This window comes from Vigna unguiculata, chromosome 5, assembly GCF_037176805.1.
Source record: "Vigna unguiculata cultivar grain cowpea cultivar isolate G323 ecotype 2 chromosome 5, ASM3717680v1, whole genome shotgun sequence".
NCBI lineage: Eukaryota > Viridiplantae > Streptophyta > Magnoliopsida > Fabales > Fabaceae > Vigna > Vigna unguiculata.
Genome location: NC_140796.1, coordinates 12,070,054 through 12,076,053, shown reverse-complemented (window position 1 = coordinate 12,076,053; position 6,000 = coordinate 12,070,054).

Genomic DNA, 6,000 nt, shown 5'->3' with positions numbered 1-6,000 from the left:
CAGTTAAGGCAACCACGAGAAAAGCAAAGCATCATAGGTCTGACCATAACTAGTTGACGTCCACGAAACATAACCCCCTTCACAAACTAGAAAGAAGCGCACAAGGAAGGATTCATAAACCCTTCGCGAATTGGGGTATTTTTTTTGTCGTAAGAGATGATTTAGGGTTTTACAATTTGGGTTTTTTTTGGATAGTTTTCTCATAATGATGGAGAAATTGGTGACCGAGCTTGATATGTGTAAGTTGGTCTATATTCGGATATATATATATATATATATATATATATATATATATATATATATATATATATATATATATTAATGTCATTTTAGAGCGAATGAGTGTGGTAGACTTGTAAGGTTTGAATATGGTGAATATTGCATAGTGTTGGTTTCCGTTTTCAAACGATGTTATATTTATGATCCTTCCCATGTTGTTCTTGTTGTAATACTATCCATCTTGAATGAAAATAACAAAAGAAAAGAGAAAAAGTAAGGAAAAATAACACTGAAGCTTCTGTTTCACTATATAATATTTTTCGAGAATATATAGAGTACAACATTTGAAAGACCACTTACTAGTGGTGTTGCTTATGCTTTGAAAGTTCTTCATTCTGATAGGATGCATTTTGAGACGCACCATGGGTGGATAATTAAGAAAATGGAAACAGAGAATGAGACATTAGTCCAATATTGTATTCTTGGAAATTTGGATCCAACACATGTTCAAGATGAATATGCACTAGTGATATTTGCTCAAGAAAAGATTTCTCATATTGTATCTATTTGCATGATGTTGGGGAAGGTTTGTTCTGTTTAGCTTGCTGCCATCCTAACATGATTTACTTTTCTTAGCAAATTGTGAGTTATCCAATTTTATAAAATTAAATAATTTTAGTCCATTGTTAATGTATCATTCAATTATTATCACACTACCAGAACACATATTAATTACCTATTCACATAAAATATTAATAATTAAAGTTTTATATTTGATTAAACTTAAAAGACTAAAAAATAATTTAAGTGACATAATGAAAGAGAAAGAAAGAAAAAAGCAATAAGCATTTAATGTTGTGTTTGTTAATTTGTGTAATAAGCTGAGGCCTTGGTACAGAGTTTAGGTAAGAATGAGGACATTAATTACCTAAGTGAAGAAGACAAGGAAGTAAGAAGTTTTACTTAAGGGGACGAAGACAATTGAGAGATTAAGACTACATAACGTTTTTCGCGTTTAAGCCTAGGCATTTCAGCTAACTGAAAAACATTAATTATGAAGTTATCTCCTGTTTTTCATGCTTAATCAATTTATTCACTGTCATCTCAGAGACAGACTAATAAGAAATAAGACTAGGAGTTATTATCTGTAGAATTATGTGTTAAATTTATCTGGCTCTCTAAAAGAAAATATTAATTTTTACAAGACTACATCTAACTGTCTATTGGCTAATATGCATTTCATGTGTGCTCTGATATACCTCCCCATTAGAGAATCACAAAAGTGTTAATGTGTGTATTCATGAACTTGTTATCAAAATTCAGATTAGGCTTGAAAAAGGAAATTGGCAAATATTCTTGATGTCACGGTCTTCACCATTGGCAACATAGTTTGGTTGAAATTGTTGAAGGTCTAGGTTTCTATTTAACTATTGCACCTGAGCTTTGTATATATTTAAGCATCTTTATAGATATTAGGCTAGTAGGTCGATATTGTTGTACTGTTGATTAGCATAATAGGAATGAAGGTGGTGATAGGAATGGATCATAAATGAAGCACATGAGATTTATTTAATTTTTATATAAGAATTCATTATATTATTCAGGTGAATAAGGTAGTAGTACATGAAGTACCTTTGGCATATTGTTCATTGTGATGTTTGGTATTAAATGAAGCACGTGGGATTATTGTTGTTCATACTTTATTAGTCAAGAATTAATGAGATTTTTTTTTATGTATGAACTTGTTATATATATATATACTAAAAGGATTTTAAAATGTTTTTAATTTCTTTTTTTATTTATATTTGAGTTTCTACGAAATTCTTCGTAGGTAATTTATCTACGAAATTCTTTTGTAGGTAATTTATCTATGAAATATTTCGTAGGTAACTCGAATATTGGATGATAAATTTTTTTTGACGAATATTTTCGTAGATAATTATGGACGCTTTAATTTCGTAGATAAGTTATCTACAAAGTATATTTTCGTAGATAAAGTTTCTTACTAGCTCAATACCTACGAAATTTGCTCTATAGGTAATTCGTAAATAACAACACATTACATACGAAAATTTGGTGTAAATAATAAGTTGATTTTTTGTAGTGATTTTTTCTTAAGAATATTCATGTCTTTGTTTTTTTAGACCAATGTAACAAATTATTTTAGTTTTATTTATGTTTTAATAGGAGTAATTGATGGATACAAGTTTGAGTCTTAAACTTGGTCTTGAATTTGATAACTTAGAAGATGTATGGACGTTTTGGGTTAATTATGGTGGTAATTAAGATTTAGGAGTTAGAAAACAGTATCTTATCAAGGTGCGAGCACACACACACATAATTTACATCCAATGGGTCTTTTCCAAAAGAAAGATCAGTCAAATACCATGTTTCATTGTCTTGGAGGACTTTTGACTCCTTTTCCATGGCCTTGAATGGAAGGTATGGAAATAGGCCCCCAAATGTTTATGTTAACAAGATAAAAAATGTAAAGAGATCGGGTTGTACTTTACTTAAAAGGCAGTTTGTGTTGTTTTGCATAATGACATACACCACAAATACTTTTAACAATAGATTGAATATAGGGCAATTTTTTGCATATTTGTTCAACAATTTTGCTAGCAGGGTGTCCTAACCTATAATGTCATAAGTCAATATCAATTTTTTTACAAGTGAAAGTGGATACCAACAGAAAGAAAATTGTTATCAAAAATGGGAGAAAAACCTTGTAAGTAGTATATGCCTCCATGAAAATCAACATGTCCAATCATCTTCAATGATGAACTATCCTAAATTTGACATTGCTCACGAGAAAATATTAGTTTGCAATTCAAATCCCTAATTAAATTTTGAACATATATTAGATTAAAAGAAAACTTTGGTATGAATAAGACATTAAAAAGAACGAGAGTTTTCAAAATTTGTATGGTGCTAGCATAATGAGCAACAACATAGGAATCATTAGGTAGTTCAACATGCACATGTTTGATTTTGTAAAATGTAACAAAAAAATCTTTGACACAAGTAACATGGTTCGTTGCACCTGTGTCAAGAATCCAAAAGCAAGTACCTTGATGATTGTCAGGTTTGGAAGAACTAATTATGTTTTTCTGAACATGGTTAACAGTGTTATTAGTGTTGTCAGTATTTTCCAAGAGTTTCAAGAGTCTTTCCATTTGCTCAAGTGCAAGGTTAACAACTTTTTTAGGAACTTGATTACTACATTATAAAGCGTCTTCTTTTATGTTGAGATTGCATACTTGTCCAAATCAATCATTGTTGTTTAACTAATTTCCTTTATCTTGATTAAATTGATCTTTGTTCTATTTGTACCATGGTGGGTATCTGTGCTTTAAGTAGCACTCATCGGTAGTGTGACTCATTTTGTTACAATATGAACATTGTTTTCCTAGATTAGGATTTCTTCCCTTTCCTCTTCCTTGACCATGCCAATTGGTGTTTCCTCTTCCTTTAGCCTTCCAAGATTCTTGATCTTGTTGTTTCCGGTTGTTAGATTTCTCAACAACATTAATCAAATACTTATGTTCAGCAATTATTCAATGTTAACGAGTTTTCTTTCTTGCTACATGATCAAAAAAAAGACTTTGTTGATGTTAGGAAGCGATTCCATAAGAAGTATCTACATCATGACCGTGTTATAAACATCATTTAATCCATTCAAAAAAGAAACCATGTATTCTACATCTCTATTCTTGACAGAAACTTTTGATAAATCATAAGAGTAAGAAGAACTAGCTATCAGTCTAAGAAACCAAGTTCTTCCCATAGGATTTTTAGGTCAGTAAAAAATTGGTTAAAACATGTCTTTCACCTAGCTTGATTGAATGTATTTCATGTAGAAGGTCAGAGATTTTAAAGTAGTCACCTTTTGAAAATCTTTCTTTCAACTCATCCCATAGGTCTGTAGCAGTTTTAGTTTAAACCACACTTTTTACAATCTGTGGAGATAAAGTTTTGCTGATCCAAGACAAAATCATCACGTTAACTTTTTCCCATGCATCATAAATTGGATCATCTGGTAATGAATCAAATAAGGCAAGAAGGCTTAAAGAAATCTTAAAAGAAGATAAAAGAAGGATAGCAGGCAACGGAAGCAGAGTAAGTATTCAACATACTCTAATACCATATTGAATATGGTGAGAAACTACAACTTGACTTGAAGCCATGAAGGCTCATACACAACTCAAAAGGAAAAAAGATAGCTTCAACGTACAAAAGGCCAAAATCTTTCGCATACAAAAGCTAAAAGCTAGAGCGTAGAAAAAGTAAAAGTGTGGAAGACCCAAGTGGGTAAGATAAATCTCATTACTTTGATCGTGTGTGTTTCAACTTACAAAAAAAGAGAAGAACCCATCTTAAATAGGTTTTGATAAGGAAACCTAACCAAATAGAAAACTAACAAAATATGAAAAATCTAAAAAGGACTATTAAAAATTCATGCCAATTCACCATTGTTCACGGTTAGAGATGACTTGTTTATGAACCAGTGACTCCAATTTTAGGTCATTATTTAGTCAATTATTTAGGGATAGCTCCTGATGAAATAATTGAAAAAGTTGTCACCATTGGCCTTGGGGAGGTAAGAAACTTCAAAACCATTGCTAATTTACTGCTTTGTCTTACTTTTGTGTTCATGCTACTATGATTTTTTTTTATATTCTTTGTTATTGATCCTACAATGATGTCATAGTACAACTAATCTTTTGCATACAAAATGTAAAAGCTCCAACATACAAAAGATAAAAGCTTCATCGGACAAAAGGTAAATGCTTTAGCATACAAAAGGTAAAAGTGTGGAAGTCCAAGTGGGTAAAATAAATCTCATTACTTTGATAATGTGTGTTTAAACTTACAGGAAAGGGAGAAGAACTCATCTTAAATAGGTTCTGATTTGGAAACTTAACAATACAAGAAACTAATAAAACATGGAAAATCTAATAGAGACTATTAAAAATTCATGCCAACTCACCATCGTTCACAGTTGGAGATGACTTGTTTATGGACCCGTGACTCCAATTTGAAGTCATTGTTTAGTCGATTATTTAGGGATAACTCCTGATGACATAATGGAAAAAGTTGTCACCATTGGTCTCAGGGTGTGAGAAACTTCAAAATCATTACTAATTTACTGTTTTGTCTTGCTTTTGTGTTCATACTACTCTGAGTTTTCATATTTTATGTTATTGATTCTTCAATTCATTCATGGTAACAATACAAGGTCTTTCCATATTGAAAGCCCCTTTAATCTTAAATTCAACTCTCACAAATGGTCTCAACCACCTTCTAGTCAATATTTCCGAGCAAAATAGTTCTTAAGTTGGGTCGTGTCACTAAGACAACATGGAGTTTGTAATTATAATAAAAGCTTTACTCACTACAAGAAAAATTCTTATTAGTGACCAATTTTAGGGATAAAAAATAATTAGTCACTATAGTGACCAATTGATATATCAAATTATAAACTAAAAACTATTGATAACTAAAATAGTTTCTAAATTGGTCATTATAGTGAATTAGTCCCTTAATTAGTGACTAATATTAACTACCAAGGTTTTCATTACCAAAAAAACTAGTAAGTTTTCCCTATTAGTTAGTAACCAATTTATATACAAATTTAGAGACAAAGGTTTTTAGTAGCTAAAATCTTGATATGTTAGTGATGAATTTAGATATTAATTCATTGTAGTGATCAATTTAGAGATCAATCTAGAAACTATTTTAGTTACTAATAATTTTTGGTTTATAAATTAATATTTAAAT